General features: G+C 33.8%; 1 protein-coding gene across 1 annotated transcript in view; it reads left to right on the top strand.

The window, feature by feature from the left end:
- The first annotated feature begins 953 nt into the window (after window positions 1–953).
- CALCRL (calcitonin receptor like receptor) overlaps window positions 954–24,228 on the top strand; it is an 83,996-nt gene continuing 60,721 nt past the window's right edge. The window contains exon 1 of the mRNA XM_037523681.2: window positions 954–1,245. The gene's annotated coding sequence lies outside the window, so the exon portion shown is untranslated. The remainder of the gene's footprint in view (window positions 1,246–24,228) is intronic.

Below are 24,228 nucleotides of genomic sequence, written 5' to 3'. Positions count from 1 at the left end.
TTCACATGTATGGTTTTCCCTGTACATATCCAATGATTTGCTAAACACATTTACAATAAAATTGTGTTTTGAATTTTTTTTCTAAAATATAAAGTATGTTCCATACTTATACTGTTTTATCATGTATTAATTATTTATCAGCACTTTGAGATTTAAATGTAGTATAATTTGATATAAACTTAGTATATACTTTCTTATTTTAAAGGTGATAACACAATTAAGTCAAAGTTTTAAAAATACATTGAATTATTGAATTATTTTAAGTTTGGGACTATGTTCTCAGATGGTTATCTTCTTCAATAAATATACATAACACAAATAATTCTCTATGTATATGTATACACACAGACCATAAGCACAACAATTTTGTTTAATACACATGTACTTATAACATAAACAAAGTTTTTTTAAAAGATTAAAAACTTACAGTATAAAGTTTTTTTCATTTAATTATGGAAAACTGATCATAGAAGAGCTCTGATTATTAGACTTTCAAATTAATGAATTGGATTACAGAATTATGATGGATGCAGTTATTATTTTTCTGTGTTCATTTATGAAGAAAGACATTAATGGATATGAAATTTACTGGATGCTTTATGAAGTATAATTCATTCTCTCTCTCTCCCTCTCTCCCTCTCTTTCTCTGTCTCTATCTCCCTTTCTCCCTCCCTCCTTCCCTCCCTACCTCTCTACTAACTCCTTTAATCCTTTGAGCAGAATATATTCAGATTTCCTTCAAATCACAGTCAGCTCAGTTTGGCAAGTTCTAACAGAACTCAGTCAAGGTGAAATCCAGCCAGCTTTTGCTGCTAAACAATGTATTCATACAGCATATGATCTCTGTCTGTTCAGGCTGCTTCTTGCTCTTGTCCCAGAATAAGAAAAGAGTGTTGCTTTCCTGGGGTATGCTATTTGAGAAAGAAAGTAACCTAACACTAACGGCAGGCGGGGTCAGAGTGATGTAACAGGAAGCTCTGATGTTTCCCTTCTGCTGCTGAGCACATACAATGTGACAACACTTCCAATCTATTCAGAACAACCCTCTCCCTCCAGCAGAGTGTCACCTCCTGCCTTAGGATCATCAAGCTCTGCTAACTGGACCTCACTCTGCCTGCAGGATCACATAGCAAGGATTTCACTCTTACCCATCTTGCCTGGGAGTAAATCTTTTCTTCGGATTGCAGAAAATCAAATTCCATCCTAAGAATATTTCACCAAGAATTTCCTCAGGAACTGTGCTGGGTAAGTGCATTATTCAAATACATGTATTTTTTCTAAGTAGCATTCTTAAGTAGTTTGATGTTTCTCTAATAGAATTTGGGTTGTGACACTGAAATAACGTTGAAACATATTCTCATTTATTTCACATGCCAGAGAAACTACAGTATATTAATCTAAAATGTATATAAAACCTACTGCTACCAGATATTATGTCAGTGATATTCTAGAAAATATTTAACAAGTAAAAAAAATCTAAATGAATTAGAAAGCACACTTTTGAATAAACATGTATGAACAATTTATCTTTTAAAATTAGCCCTGCTATTAGCTAAGTTTGAATTTTGACAGCTGGAAAACATTTTCCCCCAGGAAGGGTCTTTAAACTTCCCATATAATCAGAGTTCTAAGGTAGGGATGAACGGCTAATTACTTATGGGGTCTCAGAGTCTCACTCACTCAGTAGTTGAACAAAATGGAGAATTAAAAGAAAAGTCACTTTGTATATACTGTATTTGTCTTCTATTTGCTTTGCACCTCTATATATTTCACTTCTATGTACAAATATTTTCTATTAGAATAATGGGGGTTTTTATTGTTTGTTGTTATCAGATGTGTTTAAGTCTCTCTTTAATCCTGAACTATTTCCTCTGTATCCGCTCATGGAGTGGACTACAAAAAAAAAAGGCAAAGATTGAGAGAATGTTGAGATTTCTCTATTAATTCTAATTTCAAAACTCTTTAAAAGAATGTGTTATTTCCATTTGTTATCTTCTGCAAGTTTGGGGGGAGGAGGTATGATACTGAGATATCTGTGGATGAAGAAAATAATAGAGGTCTCCCAAATGAGATTATCAGATTATTAACTAGAGAAATTAAAGTGTGTATTTATAAAGAAAATCCAGGAAAAAACTTACTAAAATGTTGAGAAGAAACATCTGTTGATTCTTCTTTCAATGGTACAGATTAGACTGGAAAACTAAAGAAACTAATGGCTAGTTAACAAATTGTTGGTATGGAGGCATCACACTTTTGTTGGTAAGAAAAATTAGATGTCAAATTTCTGTTCACATTATGTTGATAGACACAATTTATATTTCGTATACTTTCTTACCTAACTGAAATTATACTCTGAAAAATGTCCGTCAATGGAGAAATCTGGCACTTAGCTCATATAATCTGACACATTAGGAGAACTACAAACTCATTCTCAATAACTTCTTTGAAATTTCCCACAAATTTCTCCACCTAATGGAAATTTCAATTAAGTTTGTTATTGTGATTCTTAAAAAATAATATGGTTGATTCCTTATCTTCTTTCAGTCTTTCCCAAACACATGTAGAAATGGAAAAAATGTTTTTAGAAAGTGAATTTGTAAATAACCATTAGATAATTAGGGGAGAAAATGAAAAGAAAACATTAAATATCTAACCCAATGTCATGGGTTAATAAAAAAATATCCTTAATATCCAATTAGGCTATTTTATTAAAATAATGTATTACATTAATATATCCTTTCTAACTTTTATTTAATTGCTAGTCAAAACTACATAAATTTCTTGCATAACTTAATTAAGATTTTACAACTACTTTATAGTATGGTTTGTATCTTTACTTTTAAAAACTTCTATTGAAAAACACTAGGCAATAGGTATTGAGGGTCTTTTAGGCAAATACTGAGAAAATAATTGAAAACTTGAAATAAGAATTTATATTATTATATCCTGAAATTCGCATTCTTCAATGATATAAGTGAATGTGGGAATATCAATGCATGCTTTTAATCATAAGAATTAGTTTATTTTCCTGGATGCTATTTCCCTGTAGCATCTTAAAAAGCAATGCACTGTCTTAGGTCAATCAGTTCTAAGTATGTAAATTGAGAAATTGCTACGAATAATACATTTTATCTGAAATATGTAATTATCTTTGAGAAGCATGATTTTGGTTAAAGCTGTATTTTTTCATATGTCTCTTAACACATGCTAAGATTTTGTTTTATTAGTAGAATATGTAAATTTTTAGAATTTACAAAATTATTCATTCACTTTGGGAAAACAGAGAAAGAAATAAAAAATATTGGACCTCGCTCTGTGATTTTAAAATTTATATTAAATGAGTAACTAAAATAAATGCACTTACTAAATGTTGATGACTAGGATGTAATGAGGTTTAAATGGAATCAGTATTTTAGCATATTTATGAATGCGTTAACATTTTTCACCTGTGTATATTTTACCATTATTTACTGCATTATAGAAATTTGTTTCAATGAAACAGTCAAGCTAATATTAAGACCAAAAAAGATTGATAAGCTTTATGCTCATATGGAAACATTCTTTGATAACATATAAAGTTATCAGATTTCAGTTAATGCTATTATATATTTCTAACTTAAATCATGTTTAGAACCATTATAACAATTTTTTGTTTTCAATTTTATATGTATAAGGTTAAAATATGATAGTGAATACTTTTAAGATTTATCTTCAAGACTTTAAAGCAAAATAATCTTCAAAACATCAAAATATGTAGCCACTAGAGATATTTCAAATTTTATAGGTGACCTTGAATGTAGCTTAAACATGTAATTCCATTTTTTTAGAGATATAATGATTAAGGTGACATTTCATAAACCAAATATATTCAAAGAACGTTATTTGACATCTTTAACATATTTTTTATCTTTGTTTAAGACACAGAGTTTTAATTAGCGTATGTTGTATCATTGCAATGGTGGTAATGAAAGACACTCAGAGAAAGTTTGTAGCACCCTGATCTGACTCAATCAGACTACCACTTAAGATGCAAAATCAGTAGTAAACAGCTTTTAAAGCATTTCTGTCTGGTTTTGAAGTCCATGCATGAATTATCAATGTTATAATTTCTTAAAGCTTTCTTTTTCTACCAAAGTACATCCAATCATGTTGCACTATTATTTGAAGAAATCCTCTCATCTAATATCTGAAGTGGAAAATAAAAATTAACCAGAAATACAAAAGCGGTGATTGCAATTCCTACTTTTGCAATTCCAATTGCTATTGCAATTCCAATTTAAAGAAAAAAGTCCTCAATGAATCCAGTTTATTATTTTTTTATATCTCTTTAGGATTATAATAGTAATCTAATCAGATTAGATAAAATAATTTCTATACTTTACCATTGCATTATCTTAAAATCAAATTCATTGTTTTTTTTTTTTAATTTAGTAAGTCTTTTATGAAAAGGGTGTATATTAAATTTTCTGAAAGAAACAAAAATGGTCTTAATTCTTCCTATTAAAAAATAGACTAGAATCACTGGCTGAGAACTGAGTGAGTTTCTGTGTTAATATATTAAGTTACTAGTATTATTATCATATGATAACTTGTCAATATTTTCCTAGAACATGTTTCTCCCTTTTTTCCTTTAAATCAGTCTGGATTTCAAAAAAGACAGTATTAGGCAGAACTAACACACAAATACATAATTGCTTGCAAAAGTCAATATGATAATATATTTTTCAATGTAAAACAAAGGTTATCTTTTTACTCCTACACAGTTTTAATTTAATTGTATACTTTCTACCTTATTATTAATTAAAAGGACCAAAATCTCAATTAAACCCAACTTAAATCTAAGTATGTCATTAACTAAATAATTAATCACTGTGGGATTAAGACTATTGCTCTGTGCTTTACTGATGTTGTTGGATGGAACCCAATTTTTCAGGGAAATCTTGGTCCCCTTAAAATGGAATATACTTTTTAATTAATAATGATAATATAACAAACTTTTGTATAAACCTGTAGGTTTAGGTTAGGCTGAGCTCAGCTGCATATCTCATAAAAACATTGTGCTCCCTGTACATGTCGTTTGGTGTCTCAAATAGCAGTGCTATAGGGAAATTATATCAAAAGTTAGATGGATTATAAGATTGCCCCTCTATTTACAACTTAGTTGAATGGAGGGTATTAGCATATTCATGAGCACTCAGGTTTGGCTTCATTGATCAGAATTAAGATACATGTGTCTTATATCCAAGTACTAAATACCTAAATTTTACAAAAGAGTATCATTTAAATGTGTGTCCATTAGCTAACCTAAGATAATCATTTTGCAGGTATTTGGTACCAATCCTCAATTTGGCTCTCTTCTAATGATAATTTAATGAGAAAATCAGAACTTCAGTATATACTAGGGAAGAACAAATAACTTTATAATAGAAAATAAGGAAGATTAAAATCATGGAAAGGTCAGACCATAAAACCATGATTTTTTTATTCTATAGATATTTTCAAATGTGAAGTAAAATGGGGGGATTTATTTTTACTTGTTTGAAGAGCAATTAGTATTACAGCAACTCATTTATATGTTTTATTGATCAATCTATGCATCTTCTTTAAAAATTTACCTTCAATGAAATATTTAGGTTTTGCAACTTTAAAAAATTGCCAACATGCTTTATTATCTAAGACAAAAATGTAAAGTATGCATCTGTGTTTTAGAAATTTAGGTGCAATCATTCTTTGAAGAAATTATTGAAATGAAATACACTTTAGACAGCATCCATGTCATATGTAGCAAGGACATTGAACATTTTAATGTTCAATGAACATTAAATGAATACATTGAATACATCAAATACAACAATTGAATACATCAAATACAACATTAAATGAATACATCAATGAATACATTGAACCCAATTTCATCAATTCCCAGTTAACCAAAATATCTTAGAGCTTGTCAGGTTTATTTGGGTAAATGCACGCGCACACATACACACACACACACATGTATTTCTTCAGTTTTACAACCCTATTCCTTGATATTATTAAATGAAGTATACATTTTTGGAAACATACATATCTTAATATCCCTGAGGAACAAATAAGTTTCAAAAAATGCCTATTATAGCAAGTCTATATCTCCTAATATAACCTTTCCTCTCCAAGTCAGCCTTGAGAGAATCTTTCCATTTTGCATGAATACAATAGAACCACCCTTTAAAGGCTGGCTTGCTGCTACTGAGATCATTTAGCAGATTTTCTTGGGGGTTTGCTATGTGCCATGCATATTATTAATTACTCATCTGCAGACTCATTTCATCTTCTCCAAAGAATAAAATTGTTTTCTAGGCAATATGATTATTTTTGCTTGCTGATAAGAAACTCCAAAATTTAGGCACAGAGCTCCTAGTAATTTCTACAAGGTCACATAGCTACCAATTGACAGAATCAGGACGTACATCCTGCCATCAGGCTCCCCAGAGATCATGCTATTACCACATGCCCCTTCCAGTTGGTGGCTAGTGTCTAGTCATTCCTATCACACAACAGATGCTTTTCCCAGAACCTTAGGCTAAAGTATAAAATTGCCATTCTGCTGAAAGAAAAGAAATACATGGTGTATCTAAAATCAATCATCATTGATAAAGCTCTGATTTTGACTGTGACTAATCTTATATTGTTGTGCTGTTATATATACTATTATTAGACCTCTTATTGCTGATTTTGTGTAAAGTTCAATAAGGCTAAAGATCCATCAGACTTAAACTCAACTTTTTCTAACACAAAATAATAAAAGTTGATTCATTTACATTGCTTATATGGGTTTTGTGGAATATAGTACTTTGGAGATAAACTTAGATGTCTCTCAAGAAACTCGACAATGGAATATTACTCCACTGTTTAAAAAGATAAACTTTTGGCATCCTTGAGAACAGGGATGAAACTGGTGGGGATTACGTTAATCAAAATAAGTCAAAAGGAGAAGACAAAATACCTGATGGTATCACTAATATGTGGACTATGAGAAACAATGCAATAGGTCAGAGAAAGCCAAACTATTAAGAACAAAGCGGGGAGGGAGCGCAGTGGACAAGGGTGGACTATGGGTGTTTCAGTGGTGGACGTGGTGTGGCAACAATACCTGAAGATGGGGGAATCCTATAACTCTAAAACACAATGTTTTAAACCATTGTTACCTTAATAAAACAAGCAACAACAACCATCAAAAAGAAAAAAAAATGGCTATAACATTTCTTTCATCAACCAGAAATTGATGAACCTCAGGGACCTAAGGAAAAAAAAAATAGCAAGTGGAATTTACAATTGGTAATTTTCTTACCAACTTTCTAGATGCCTCTCCATCTTCTGAATTCCCTCACTACACCTGTCTAATCTGCACCTTCCTCTTAGCCATATACCCAGAAGCTACTTTCTGGCTGTAAGTGGTCAGGATAACATGATTTCCTCTACTAACCCAGATAAGATTTACCAGATTAGCTTTTCCTCTTACTGAAATTAAAATCTGTACTCATTTCAGTATATTTTATTCGGGGAAACTTCTGTTCAAACCAGAAAATAATCCTAACAGAGAACAGCTGTATTTTAACACCTATCATTATGCCATTATTGCTATGAGAGATGAGAGGTACTAAGTTAAACAATATAATCTTCATCTCAGCAAGCACTCAGAATGTGTCAGGTCCTATGAGAGATGTTGAAGACAAGCAAGATAGAGCATGACCCTGGCACTGAACATCAGTTCCTCCTCAATGTAGTGTGAGAGAGTGCTAGTCAATGGGTGAACTCTTTCTCTTTTTTTTTTTTAAGATTTTTTTATTTATTTTTGCATACAAGAGCTGGGGTGCAGGGCAGAGGGGTCGGGTGAGAGGATTCACCAGAGACAGAGTGGGGAGCAGAACAGGAAGATGCACTAAAATACACTGCTGAGGAGAGCAGTGGGCAAGACAGGAGAGGTCTGCTGTGCCATGTGGGTGAGCTCCCTGGCTGGGGATTGAACTCGTGCTACAGTGGCTGTGGATAGCTTCATAGTGCTCAGACTTAACCCCTTGCGCCACCAGGGATACCCCCCAAAGGGTGAACTCTTAATCTGCATTACTGCCACCACTCCATTTTTTTTTATTTTCTCACAAGAGTAAGCTGAATGCTTTTTCTATTATAGGCTGTTTTCTAAATCTATTAGATTCTACTCTGCTCACAATTGTATATACTTTGGTTAAGATATTCTGATCTACCTTCTTTTCAACTGATTCTAATATAACTTTGACCTCTCACACTTTAACAGAAAGATTTCCTTGTATCTAAGTCCACTGCCAATGTCATGGTTGTCGATCAGAAACTGTTCATTTTAAAAACAAAAAGAATGTGGTTAAAGAAAGTGATATTCTTAGGAATAAAGCTTTCAAGGATATTTGGTTTCATTCACTTGGTTAGGACTTCAAATGAGATATGAACAAGTATTAAGATATAGAACAAACTGACAGGAGTAAAATGTATAAAATTATTTTAGCAAATTTTATTTAATATTTTGATTAACTGGTGCCTCCCTGGTGGTGCAGGGGTTAAGTCTGCAGCACCAATTCTATTCCTGGCTAGGGAGCTGACCCACATGGCACAGCAAACCTCCCCTGTCTCACCTGCTGCTCCCCTTAACAGTGCATTTCAGTACATCTGCCTATTCTGCTCCCCACTCTGTCTCTGGTGAATCCTCTCACCCCCACAACTCTATCCTACACCTTAGCTCTTGTATGCATAAATAAATAAATCTATAAAAATATATATTGATTAACTGAATTCATCACAATAATTAACATGCTTGATTATACTTATTCTGAAAGGATTTCCTGTGCTGAGTGCCATGTTACCAGTTCAAAACTATTAGAAAAGACTTACTAAGTCTTTTTAATCATAAAATTAATGTATGCTCATATTCATGAGCCAGTTTTCAGCCTACTTCTTTCAAAACAAATATAACATGATTAACAAAGTGTTTACATTTGAGTTTATAGATAACTCAACATTCTTTAAACATTTATTCAACCAATGAAGTTTAATATCAATATAATTTTGACCTCTCAAAGTTATATTTAAATAAAACCAACCAACAAAAAAAGGAAATTATAAACTGATATCTCTGGTCAATGTAGATGAAAAATCCTGAACAAAATCTTAACAAACCAAATACAGTAACATATAAAGAAAATTGTCTACCATGATCAAGTGCTTCATCCCAGAGATGCAAGCCTTGTTCAACATAGGTAAATCAATCAATGTCATCCATCGGATCAACGAAAAGGAAGGCAAAAGTCACATGATCATATCAGTAGATGCTCAAAGTGCATTTCATATGATCCAATATCCATTTTTGATAAAAACTCTGCAAAATGGGAATAAATGGAATCTATCTAAATATTATAAAATTCATATATGACAAACCCACAGCCAATGTGATATTCAATGGTGAAAAGCTGAGAACATTTCCACTAAGATAAGCAATGAGATGGGGATGTTCACTATCATCATTGTTATTCAACATAATTTTGGAAGTCCTGGCTGAAGCAATCAGGCAAGAAAAAGATATAAAAGCAATTGAAGTTGAAAAAGAAATGAAACTGTCACTATTCACAGATGACATGCTAATAATTAGAGAATCAGAAGGATTCTGCAAGAAAACTTCTAGAAGTAATAAATACAGTAAAGTGGCAAGATGTAAACCCAACACAAAAATCAGTGGCATTCTACAGGCAAACAATGTATCAGAAGAAAGGAATACAAGGAATGTAATTCCATTTACAATCATGCCAAAAAGAATGAAACACCTGAGAGTAAGTTTAACAAAGGAGGTGGAGAACCTACACAGTGAAAACTATAAAACTCTGTTGAAGGAAATAAAGGAGGACACAAGGAAATGGAAAGTTATCACATATTCATGGGTAAGAAGGACTAACATCACAAATATGGCTATTTTACCCAAAGCAATTTCATGTAATACCTATTAAAATACCAATGACTTTTTTTTAAGGAAATAGAACAATTACCAAATTTACATAAACCACAAAAGGCCTGAATAGCAAAATCAATCATGTGAGAAAAGAAGAAAAATGGAGGCATCACACTTCCTGATTTCAAATAATATTACACAGCAACAATAATCAAAACAGTATGGCACTACAACAAAAACAAACTCAATTCAGTGGAACAGAATTGAAAGTCCAGAGATAAAGCCATATAAATATGGAAAATTAGTTTTTGAGAAATATTTTTGCCATACAATGGAGAAAGATAGTCTTTTAAATAAATGGTGTTGGGAAATATGGATAGTCACATTCAAAAAAAAAGTAAAAATAAAAAAAGACCCATATTTTACTCCATACACGTAAATTAATTCAAAGTATATTAAATATTTGTACATGATAAACAAAACCATAAAGTAATTGAAAGAAAAGATAGAGGACACACCACAGGACATCTGCCACAAAGATGTACTTGGGAATATAACCCTAATAACAAGGGAAACAAAAGTAAAAATAAACAAATGGGACTATACCAAACTTAAAAGATTTATACCTCAAAATAAATCATCACAAAACAAAAAGGCAACCTATATAATGGGAAAAATTATTTGCATACTATTTACCTGACAAAGAGTTAATCTCCAAAATTTCCAAAGTACTTATACAATCCAACAACAAAGAAACAAATGACCCAATCAAAAATGGACAAAGGAGGGCCTCCCTGGTGGTGCAGGGGATTAAGAGGGAGCACTATGAAGCTATCCACAGTCACTGCAGCATGAGTTTGATCCCGGCCAGGGAGGTGACCCACAGGCTAGACCTCTCCTGTCTGGCCTGTTGCTCCCCTCAGCAGTGTATTTCAGTACATCTGCCTGCTCTGCTCCCCACTCTGTCTCTGGTGAATCCTCTCACCTCCCCAGCAACTCTGGCCTATTCCCCAGTTCTTGTATGCATAAATAAATAAATCTTTAAAAAAATTTACACACAAATAAGAGAAGGAATAAAAATTTGAACTTGGCAAAAGGAACAAATGGTTACCAGAGGGAATAGGGAAAGGAGTGGAAGGGATGTGCAAGGGAGGCAGCTGAGGTATGGGCATGAGTGGTTTGGTAGAGGGTCTTAAAATTTTTGGGGGACCGCCCTGGTGGTACAAGGGGTTAAGATGCAGCACTATGAAGCTATCAGCAGCCACTGCAACACGAGTTCGATCCTCAGGGCAGGGAGCAACCCACATGGTGCAGAAGACCCTTCCTGTGTTGCCTGCTACTCCCCTCAGCAGTGTATTTCATTCAATCCACCTGTTCTGTTCCCCACTCTGTTTGTGGTGAATCCTCTCACCTCCCACACCTCTGGCCTACACCCCAGTTCTTCCATGCATAAATAAAAATAAATTTAAAAAAAAACTTTTAATGAAAAATAAAGAGAACAAGTGATGTCTGTGAAAAGTAATTTCTTGTGTGTGCATTGTAGGATTAGATGATGACTGTAGGTTTAGTTGTGATAAACAGAGAGAAAACTATTTTTTCCAACTTCATTTTTTTTCAAATAAGATTAGCGCTAGGAGGGGGCCTTCCAGGTGGCACAAGGGGTTAAGACGCAACCTATGAAGCTATCCACAGCCACTGCAGCACAAGTTCAATCTCCGGCCAGGGAGCTACCTACATGGCACAGCAGACCTCTCCTGACTCACCCGTTGCTCCCCTCAGCAGTGTATTTTGGTAGATATGCCTGTTCTGTTCCCCACTCTGGTGAATCCTCTCACCCCGCCCCCCGCACCTCTGGCCTGTACCCCAGTTCTTGTACGCATAAATCAATAAATCTTTAAAAAAAAAGATTAGAGTAGGATATGCATATTCCCTATAATTTCCAGAAGAGGAATTGTAAGGAAGAGCAAAAAAATATTCACTTACTGTGTAAAATTTTTCAGAGTAACCCTAAAAACTATGTCTGTTCATTAAGTTCTCAACTTTCACAACTCCAGTACCATAAAAGACTGCTTGTTCAAGGTCACAAGTTCTCAGTTATCTAAATTCTAGTACCAAAAATATTACATGTTCAAAACTCTTAAGCTTGCAAGTTGTTTCTGAAGCTAGAGGCCTGTGTAAACTAAATAAATCTAGCTAACAGGCTCCTAACTTGGAAGTGGGAGACTCAGTGCTCTGTGTCCTCAGAGGGGTTGGATTAAGTCTAAATGTGATATAGGTCTTGAAATAGCAAGTGCTTTAGAAAAAAAGATTTTTACATTTTTATACTTAGATTACACTGTTGTTTTTACTCAAAATAGTTTAGAGTATTTTTTGCTACAGCCTGGTCCATATTTTTGTTCCAGACACAGTTGCATATTTTTATAATCAGAGAAGGTAAACAGTCTGTAAATACCATAAGTAAGTTTTTCTGTCAGGAGAATTATCACAGTATATCAATTCCAATTTGAATGACACTTTGGAATGAAATTGAATTTGTAATAAGCAGCAGAAATCATCGTAGATCATATTACTGTATTGATATAAGATTACAATAGGCATTAATGAAGGAACACTTACTTGAATCATGTCTTTTCTCTCCATCATTTATGTATCATTACAGTACCTGAATATTAAGAAAAAATGCTACCACAGCTTATTTGTGGGCATAATAGTTCCTGCATTCAAATTTTACTGTTTTCTTTTTGTTAAATTTTTACCTCCGGACAAGTTTGCTTCTTGCTAGTACTTTTGCTATCAATTGGCATCAATTTAAAGGAAGATAAGCACACTAAAAGAGGATTACAAATTATCAGTGGTTTTCTTTTGATATACATAGAATGTTCTCACAGTTATCTATATGCCTAAATCCTTCACCTCCCTGTAGTCTTTCCTTAGATTTAAACTTTTCTATGAGATTTACCTTAATCACTGTTTAAAATCAACCTACATCTTCACCCTCACATTGTTTTGCCTTCATATCTTCTAATTTCCCTTGCTTTTTCTTGCAACACTAATTACTTTGCAACAAAACATCTACTATAATTTACATGTTTCTGTTGTTTATTAAATGTCCCTACCACTAACATATAAGTTCTACAAATGCAAGCATTTACTATTTTTATTTTCACTAATATATCTTAAGCCCAGATAACGCCTACAAATGATAGGTGCTTAAAATTTGCTTGCTATATGATTCAGTACATGAATATGTTTCTTGATCACTGTCTCCATTTCACAGAAAACAGGAGACTGACTTTATGTGATTTTGTATGCAGTATACAATAGATGCTGTAGCTGAAATTGTTTGAATTGTAGCTGAAGGTGTAAGAATCACTGTGTATTGCCAAGGAGAAAATATTCACAAACTAATTACCATTTTATTATCTTTAGGTCAACCTAATATTTATCCCTTCATTGTTTTTAAGGAAAATAAATTAATAAAGATGCTTTCTGTGATGTATTTAGTGTTCAGGTTTCACTGAATTCCAAGGACTGACCTTTCCCACTTGGGTAAATGAGAAGCTTGAGCAGTGTTTTAACACAAAATGTTGAAGCATTTCCCCAAATGGCCAAACAATGGCTAAAATTGGCAGAATTGCTTGTTGAAACTGGCACACATGCCAACTCTTGCCTCCCAACAAAAGTCTTACTCCATTACTTACTGCCTTCCCAGACAATACCACTTAAAAGTATATAGAAAGAAAAAACAAAAGCTTCACAGTGAAATTGAAAGATAAATCAATCCTTTTAAAAATACATAGAATGAAAATTCTGTTTGTCAGAAAAAGATACATCTGTTTGTTAAGTGATGAGTTACATATTTGTTAATCTATCATTTATCAAGCTTTTTAGTGTTGATTTTATTGTTTTAATCTTGTTTTATTGTTTCTATTATGGTTTTTCATCATTGTGTTATCATGGTGTTTCATCAATGTATTATAATTTTTCTCAACTTGAAACTGTTAAATGGAAATAGTGGTAGTTTATTAATCAAATGAGTTCAAATCCCAAAAGCGGTCTGACAGATTTTACTCTTAGAGCTGTTTCAATAAGCAAAGCACAAGTTTGAATTTAACTTATGGAGGAACAATGAATGATTGACATTAAAAATATAATTATTCTTGACAGGGAGAATTCTAGTTCTAAGTTGTCTTGACCTAAAGATATGCTGATGCTAGAGAAAAGTAGTGCAGGATTTAATCCGTTCTGCTAAGATGCAAAGGCAGGTATCCATTGTTAAATTTTCTTTATCTGACTCCTTTGTCAGCAGTAATAATTTTCTTTTGGGAAAAAGACTTTCTCAAAATATGGTTATACTATTTAGAGAAAATATATATACAAAGTATGTCAAAGTAATAATGTTATGTGCAATTATTGTCTAATAACACACTGACTATATTTTAAACCATAGTTTGCTCAAACAACTCTATCTAAATGATGTATTGCTCAAAACATAAAAGTAAAACTTAAAATATACTCTTCTTAACACCATTCTTTCCTGTCCTTTAACAAACTTTCTAACTTCATTTGACAGGTCATTATCAAACAGTATATTTATAATATATTTACTATTACAAACATAAATTACAACAATGCCTTAAATAAACCTGTATTATGCTTTAAAAATAATTTTTATTCAATTTATTTCTAATATGTTTATATATAACATGACAACCCAAAATTTTAATACACATCATCTTTATCACAAGTTGCTTAAAATAGACAATAATAATAATAAAATAAAGCTGAAATCAATAATATCTAAAAAAAAGAGAGAGAGAGATCATTTCTAATATAGATGAACTTGACGGAACGGTACAAAAGGAACTTAAAATAAACTTTACATAAATTCAAGCCTCCATAGAATTTTCTACTCCAGTGCTCTGCACTGAAAATTGGAGTGCAAAATTAACAAATTTCTCCCAGTCAGCAGAGCAGAGACACCTCACACTTTCCAAGCTAGTAGCAGTCCCTACAGTGATAAATGGATACTTCCAGTAGTCTCTTCAGAAAAAGAAAATACCAGAATATTTGTTCACTCTCATCTAGATTCACTGGAGGTACCACATATTTTTGAGAGCCTTGCTAATAGAGTGCTACTTGGAGGATAAACAAGGCTCTTTTAAAGTCTGAATAATTGTCTTATACTAAATTAAGTGTAAAAAATGCTGTCAATTTAAATACTTTTATGAATCATTACCATTGGCTCTTCATCTTAGACTGCATTTAAGGGAACAGACTAAAATTTCTGTTTAGGTAATTCTTTAGCTATTTTATATCCAAAATTACCTGGACAATGTTAAGTATCTCTATACCAGGAGATTGATAATAATCCCAGAGACATAACTAGATAGTAAAAAAATTCATCCTTAACTCAATTTTGGGACTTATAGTGTTGCCTATTAACAAATGCTATTAACATTTCTCTGATTAATTCTATTTTAATTCTTTTTTCCAACTAGGCCTTCATCTAAGTTATTTTCTAAAGAGATAGATGTGTTCCGCATGTTAACATATATCACATTTTTAGAGAATATGTTTTTAAACATATAACTTGAAAATTGTATATGCCATAAAGATGGGAGCAAATCCAGATCTCTGAGTTTTGATAAATGTCTGTTACAGTATTTTTGGTAAATGGAAAGGTGAAGGGTTTGAAGCTTAGCCCAGAGGCTGAGGAAATTAGGGAAAAAAAAAAAACAAAAAACAAAACGAGATTAGAGAGTAAAGGGCCAATCAGGAAAACAGAGAACAGAAAATATTCAGAAAAATTCTTATCTAGAGAACAGATATGTAACTGTTAGAATGTAATCAATTTAGTAAGTTTCCTTACTGATTGAAAAACTGATGTGAAACCTAGGTGAGGGCTGGGACTTGAAAGTAAAAAAAGATAATGAAAAAACAGGAAAATAAAAGGAGAATAAATAAATGAAAAGAGAATAAAGAGGAGTACTTATTTAAAAAAAGGTAAGTTGGTTCAATAAGACATATTTTATTTGCCAAAAATGCTAGAAATAAAAATCCAGTACTGAACCACAACAATTAAGATGTAGAGATACTTAGGAATCATGATCATGTAAAAAATGTTGCTATGCAAATGCCTTCCAGCTGTCTGATCTAACATTTCCATAGAAAACTTTATCTGCTCTTGGGCCTTTGAGGTGGCATAAGAGTTAAAGACAGCTCTGTCAAGCTATTGCCAGCCACTGCAGCTTGAGTTAGATCCCCAGCCAGCCAGGGAGCTACCCACATGGCACAGCAGACCTCTCCTGTCTCACCCACTGCTCCTCTCAGCAGTGTATTTCAGTAGATCTGTCTGTTCTGCTCCCCACTCTCTCTGGCAAATCCTCTCTCTCTCTCTCTCTCTCTCTCTCTCTCTCTCTCTCTCTCTCTCTCTCTCTCTCTCTTTCTCTCTCTCTCACACACACACACACACACACATACCCCCTTGCACATCTGGCTTACACCTCAGTTCTTGTGTGCATAAATAAATAAATCTTTAAAAAAAAACTTTATCTGCTCTTCTGCTTAGGGAAATGGGGGTGAGTGTTAAGCTCAGGGGTTTTTCCTTCTGATAAGAGATGAGAAGTGTTTATGAAGATGTTGTGAGAAGCAAACACAGCCTCCTGGGTGGTAATCTTGTTTTAAGACTTGAATCCAATGGTTAAGATAATGACTCTAGTTTTAAGTGAAGAGTTTACAGATTCTGAGTGACTGGGAAGTCTTAGTCTGTCTGTTTAAAATAGAGTCTTAAAAGTGTCCCAGAAATTGGACTTCATTAATAGTAACACATTTACAGCAGCTGAGCTGTTCTGGTAAAAGGCAAATCCCCCAGCTCAGCTCATTCCAAATTTACTGAATCCCTTTGGGATAGTTCAGTGTGTGTGTGTGTGTATGTGTGTGTGTGTGTGTGTGTGTTGGGGGGTGGGGAGGGGATGATTAAGTGATCTTTGTACCCTGAAAACAGTTTTCTCTTAATTGAATTATGTTTATTGTGAAAATTAGACATAATACCATGATAAAGCTTAAATTTATAATGTCAGAAATCCCAGTGGTCTATGGTAAAGGAATATGAGTAATTTGGTGGTGGGTGGCACACATCTGAGCAGCTGTGGACCTATTGCCCTAAATCATTTACAGAGTTATAACCCAATGTTACATCAATATTAAAACAAAATTTGCAATAATTTAAGAGTGAACAGGGACTTCCCTGGTGGCACAAGGGGTTAAGCATCAGCACTATGGGGCAATCCGAAGCTACTACAGCACGAGTTCGATTCTTGGCTGGGGACCCAAACCACATGGTGCAGCAGACCTCTCCTGTTTTGCTCTCTGCTCCCCTCAGCAGTGTACTTCAGTCAACCCACCTGTTCTGCTCCCCATTCTGTCTCTGGTGAATCTTCGCACACCTCCTCCCCCTCTCCCCCTGCCCCATACCTCTGGCCCACACCACAGCTCTTGTATGCATAAATAAATAAATCTTTAAAAAAAAAAAGTGAACAAGGCACAGGTGTAAACCAAGAGTTTCTCATTCTAAATAATGAAATACTAAATATAATTCAAATGGAACTGCATATAAATAACAAGACACACACATATATCATTTTCTCTTGTAATTCTCTTGTAATTCTGGCTTTGAATTGTGGGTTTTTTTTTTTTATTTGGAAGCACAATTTCCCTCTCTGAATTATGCTAACTTAAAAGCCTTAGAGAATTGGTAAAATCCTGAGTACGAATTTATTAACCCTTTCCTCTTTGATTCAACTCGGGTTAAATGTTTGTGCACACGCATGCACATACCACCCTCGGGATTCACATATTATCACTGGTGCTTCAAAATTTTTTCTATCTAACTAGAAAAGTAGCCTGAGATCAAATAGAATGCACGCACCTAATCAAATTGTAAAATTTTAAGTGTTCCAAATTGGAAACATGACTATAATTTGACTATGAAAATAAAGGGTTAGTATTAACAATATTCTGATAAAAAGAAGTGAACATTCAAGTTGATCAGTACAATGTGATATAGCGCCATCTCCATCCACCCAACCAGTCCTATACCAAATACTTTGCCTCTTGATATTTGGATTTATAAAAATCCACATCAAATACATGATTCCAGAGCAAGGAATCATACTCTTCACACTTTTATATATAAACATTTTTTTAAAATTTTAAATCTCGGGCCTCCCTGGTGGTACAGGCAGTTGAGCGCCACACTGTGAAGCTGTCCGCAGCCTCTGCAGCACGGGTTCTATTCCAGCTGGCCAGCAAGAATCCCACATGACACGGTGGACCTCTCCTGTCTCACCCGCTGCTCCCCTCAGCAGTGTATTTCGGTCAGTCTGCCTGTTCTGTTCCCTGCTGTCTCTGGTGAATCCTATCACCTTCCCGCACATCTGGTCTGTACCCCAGTTCTTGTATACATAAATAAATCTTTAAAAAAATTTTTAAATCTCAGGTATATACATCATATACTGTACAGATAAGCTTTTTAAATAAATAAATGTCTGTACTCCTAGGACCCAGTTTGTTCATAATGTTCCTCCCTGATAAAGTCACACATATATCGGGCCTCCCCTGGTGGCGCAGCAGTTGAGCGCTGGGCTACGAAGCTGCCTGCAGCCTCTGCAGTGCTGGTTCGATCCCCAGCCACCTGTGAGGGGCCCACATGGCGCACAGACCTCTCCTGCCGTGCCCGTGCTTCATGGGTCTGCCTCTTCTGCTCCCCGCTCTGGCTCTGGTGAATTCTCTCACCCTCCTGCGCTTCTGACTGTACCCAGCACTTGTATAAATAAATAAATCTTTAAAAAAAAAAGTCACACATATATCCTAGAAGTAAACCTCCTAAACTTGTACTAATCATTCCTTTCCTTTCCCTTTCCTTTATGGCTTTACCATAGATACATGTGTTTTTTTTTAATTATTTAATTATATTTTTAATATATTTTTTACATCATTTTTCATTTTTGCACAATGTATGCATTTTCATCTTGGTTATAGTCCCCATACAATTCCCACCAGATACATGGGTTTTAAAGCAGTATGTTATTTAGTTTTCTGTACAGTTTTCTACTGTTACAAAAATGAAATCATTTGCTGATACTCTCTGGAGACTTGCTTCTTTCATTCAGCCTTATGCTTTGGAGATGTTTCACAGTTAATGTGCATAGCTGTGGTTCTCTTTTCACTGCGGCAGCGTTTCACAGTATTAATGTACCACAATGTATTTATCAGTTTCCCTGATGAGAAACATTTGGATTGTTTCTACCACTGCACTATCACAATGAAGGAATGAACTTTTTTTCTTTTTTTTTTTTTTTGCATATCTCCTGGTACACAAATGTCTGGTTTTCTTTAAGGAATAAATTTATGAGTGGGATTTCAGGATCCTAGTAATTCAAAGCACTTGTACCAATTTATACTCCCACCAAAGTATATGAGGTTTCCATTGCACCACATCTTTTCCAATACTTTGTATTACTGTCAAACATTTAAATTTTTGCCAGTCTGGTGGGCGTAACATAGTACCTCATTGTGGTTTTAATTTGCATTGCCCTGCTTATGAATCACAACAAATTTGTATGTAAAACGAATTAAAATTTTCCTTCCTCTGAAACATTTGTTTCTAATTGAGTAAGAGTGAATTGATATTTTAGAATTATGGTTAACCCACTTTTTACTCATAATTATTTAAGAGACTAACTCATTTTTGGCTAAGTGGTTGAGGGAAAGGAAAAAATACGTTTTATTGCTTTGAAACTGGGAATGTGTGAATAGCTTTTCTCATCATGAACAAAGAGATAGAATGATAATGCCTAGAATTATAACCCTAACTTTCCATTTCCCTTTAAAAAAAAAACATCAAATATACATCAAAATCTCCTTTGAAAATAGAGGAAGAGCAGCACCTCTCCTGCCCACCTTTGACTATCTGGGTGTTCCTCATCACCAACCTTCTCCCTTTGCAAAGAAAGCAGCAGAGGCAGCTCTCCCAAGACTGCCCACCTGTGACTATGCAGGACTCTTTTAACAAACCTGTCGCTTTTAGGGGCAGCTTTTTCTGTTCACTTGTGTCTGTGCAAGAGTCCTTTACTTCTTTCCCTTTTTATAACAAATCTGCCCTTTTGAATATAAAAAAGAAATGATAAAGGAAGAAAATGAATAATTCCATTTAGATGGAATGTGTTTTTGTAAATAGACTTTACATTTTAAAGCAGGTTAAGGTTCCCAGCAAAATTGAGTGGAAGGTGCAATTTTATTCCTCCCCTCTTCCCATGCAAAGCCTCACAGCTATGAACATTCCCCAAATCGCCAGACTGTTACATTTGTTATAACTAGTGGACCTACACCACCACATCGTGGCCACTAGTGACTACCCTTGGTGTTGTGCGTTCTATGACTTTGTATAAATGTATAATGTATATAATTTACAATGTATAAAATGTATAATATATAAAAAGATATATTGTATGCTTTTTATAACCCAGTAACTATTTAAAATCATCTATGGAGATTATCTCTTGAAAGATATGTCTCTACTTTTATAACAATTACATCATACCTAAAATATCATAGAAGGAATTGGAGTTTATGTCTTTTGCATATTTCCTCATTTTTGGAAAACACTTGATTGCCCTTGAATTTAACTAATATATTTCTTCAAGTCTCTAATTTTCTCTAATAAACATATTTAGTTTCACATTTTTTTAATTTTAGCTTAATTGTTGTGCTTCACCAGGCAAATATTGTATCAATATGTTTTATCTATTTTTAGCATTATTTCGTTTCTGTGTTTTGGGGATGGAGTTGATTTTGATTCAATTATCTAATCATTCAATTAATGGTGCTACTTGAACAAAACTAGCTTTCTGTTGAGTTTTCTCTAGGTATCTTTATCATTGTCATTAAAGTGTTATAATCTCTTCTTGGTTATTAATCTATTTCTTGGTATTCTGGATGCTGATATTTTTCAGAGGATAATGGTAGTATGTACATGCTGACATTCACGTTGTTTTATTAATATGTGCAACATATTTAACAGTGAAAATTAACTCATGAACAGATTTTCTGATAGTCATAAAAAATTGTCATTTTTGTTTTCCATTTATTCCAAATAACCAAAAAAGTGAAATGATTTTTTCATAGCATTTTCAACTAGGCTGAAAAATGAAATTTCTGGAACCATGTAGGAAAAAAAAAAATAACATTCCATGGTCATATCTATTTCTAGTGGCATTTTCTAGCAAGTTGGGAAATACTCAAAATAAACTTCAACTTTGAACCTTCTGAATTCCAGTGTATGCCAGTAAAGCCTCAGATTGACAAGTTTTAATTTTTTCCAAAATAGCTTGTAGAATATCCAGATTCTAAGAACTGTAGAATTTTTGTTAAAATAAAAATATACATATTTTTAATATGATCATTCATGATCCTAATTGTAACATACACTAGCCAATCTGTAAAACATGTAAAGGTATAAACATTTACAAAGTAATTTTATAAATTAATTTAATTTTTTTTTAATTCTCAAAAGATGTGGTTTCAGCGATTGTTTTTAATAAACTTTATTAATGCTTTTGCATTCCCACATCAATTCCCTATTGACTTCATAGAAATCATTGGCAGTAGCTCAGAGATTATTGTTAGAAGTAGGATCAAATTAATGATCCTTAAGGGTAAGGTCAATAAAAGTCTCTTAAATCACTACATGAGATAGTACAGATCAATAATTTCCAAATTCATATTGGACAATTTGAAGTTGCTCAAGTAACTTGTGTATAAATGCAAAGAAAGCTCAGTTAAATGCTTGTTATATCTTGCTTTCAACATTAGTTTGAGTATAAAATGATATATGTAGGGCCTCCCTGATGGAGCAGCGGGTTGAGTGCAGCACTGTGAAGCTGTCTGCATCCTTTGCAGTGCGGGTTCAATTCCCAGCTGGCCATGGAGATACCCACATGGCCTGGCAGACCTCTCCTGTCTCACCAGCTGCTCCCCTAAGCAGTGCTTTCAGTCTGTCTGCCTGTTCTGCTTCCCACTCTGTCTCTGAATCCTCTCACCCTATTGCACCTCTGGCCTGTACTCCAGCTCTTGTATAAATAAATAAAATCTTTTAAAAAAATTTAAAAAATGATATATGTAAACCATAGTTACATTAAGACTTTGTTTAGCAATGGATAATCAATCTAAGTTTTCAGTAATACCCTACATTTAAGGAAATTAAATATTATTACTGATACAACATAGCCTCTGTTTCCCTCTTTGACAAGATGTATGTCACTTTTTACCCCTCATTCACTTCACTTGGACCACATTGAACCTCTGTACTTAGAACCAGCCATGACATTTTTGCCTCAGAATTATTAACCAAGTCATCCTTTTCTAAGATAATATTTTTCCTGAACAATTCAGAGCATCCAACTCTTTGTAGCACTAATATTTAGAAAAACAGGGTCATCTGACCCCATGTTTATCCACCTTTAAAGCCCCCATTCTTGGGGTTTCCCTCCTGGTGCAAAGGGTTAAGTTGTAGCACTATGAAGCTGTTGGCAGCCACTGCAGCATGAGTTTGATCCCTGGCCAGGGAGGTAACTTACAAGGTGCAACAAACCTCTCCTGTCTCTCCCGCTGCTCCCCTCAGCAGTGTATTTCAGTAGATCCACCTGTTCTGTTCCCCACTCTGTCTCTGGTGAATCCTCTCATCCTCCCATACTTCTGGCCTACACCCCAGTTCTTGTATGCAAAAGTAAATAAAACAAATCTTTAAAAAATAAATTAATTAATCCCCCATTCTTAAGAAAAAAGGTGCCAAGTAGAAGGTTGTTTTTTACTACTTGCATGGTGGCAACCAAACTGTGCCTGATATATCTCCTCCCAACTTTTCATTAAACATTTAAAATGCATATACTGATGATTTTAATAAAGAAACACACTAATTTATAACTTTAGGTTAATTTCTATAAAACCCCACCATCCACTAATAAAATTACCAAATTCACAGGATGTTCTCTTGTCATTCAGGGTCCTATTAATGATACAGCCACCTCTTGTGCTGCCACCTGTCAAAACTGTGGATGGCCTTACTTCAGATATTGCATACATTGCCAAAAAATTGATGACCCAATGAAAGGGACATGTTGGATTTTCAATAAAGTTGAGGATAATATAAGCATGTTACTAATATGTCATTGAATGACACGTAACTTCCAATAACTTCTGAATAAAGAAAAATTTTGAAAGGCAATCCAAAAAAAAAAGTTGGTAAATTTGATGAACACCAAATCCACAAATTCATCTCCTTTTTACCTTTCGGTATGGGTTTTGCTCCCATATTCTTGTTCTCTGTGCCTGAGAACTAAAACTGTTATATTAATTTGAAAGGATTCTGTCAGATTTAGTAATATTAGTAATTAATAATATTTAGTCACAGACATCACATACACAATGCACATAATGCCTATCTTATCATAACTACATATACACATACAAAATAAAAACAAATTATATTTAATGTTATAAAGGAATAGAGATAAGTTGCTCATTTGAGCTAAGTTCATTTCTTTTTAATATTCTTTGTTTTCTGATTCACGTAGTCACTGTTATATTCCTTTTGTAAGTCTTTCCCATACTTGGGACATAAAAGGGTACCATCTATAAATAAGGGAATAGGAAGATGGGGGTAAGTTGTTCTAAATTTTAAATTGCTCTGGATACTATTTTTAGAACACCCTGGTAAAGCAGTTTCAATTTCAATCCTGGGCATTAACTGCAAACTTCAGGGCATTGGTGATTCCAAAAAGATTACTGTGCAAACAACAATGTATACTATTTACATCTGTCATTAAGTTCCATGTCAAATAAGATATTAAATATGCAATTATTATTACACTTTAAAGCTCTCTCCTTCCCTAAAAAACTAAAATAGTCTTCCTGTCCTAACTTATGTGTAGATTCCAAAGTATTTAACAATTCAATCATGTCTCATCCGAATAAACTATAGTAGCATTAATGAAAAAAGGGACTACCAAATACTGTTATCTTAAATATAAAGCTGGGTGACATAATACTTTCTTCAATACTTAAGCTAGGATTTTTAAACTTCTAAGTGATACTGTTGGATCCAAAAATAGACTCTCTATAATTATTGTCCCACGGCATGTCTTTGGGAACTCATCATTGTTGTTCTATCCTTTTATGTGTCAACTTCCTTTACACATTACATTTCATATGACTCA

The sequence above is a fragment of the Talpa occidentalis genome, unplaced genomic scaffold (assembly GCF_014898055.3).
Source record: "Talpa occidentalis isolate TD23 unplaced genomic scaffold, MPIMG_talOcc4v2.1 talOcc4.3, whole genome shotgun sequence".
NCBI lineage: Eukaryota > Metazoa > Chordata > Mammalia > Eulipotyphla > Talpidae > Talpa > Talpa occidentalis.
Note: the sequence above shows the minus strand (reverse complement) of the source record. Positions and strands in the feature narration are given on the sequence as shown.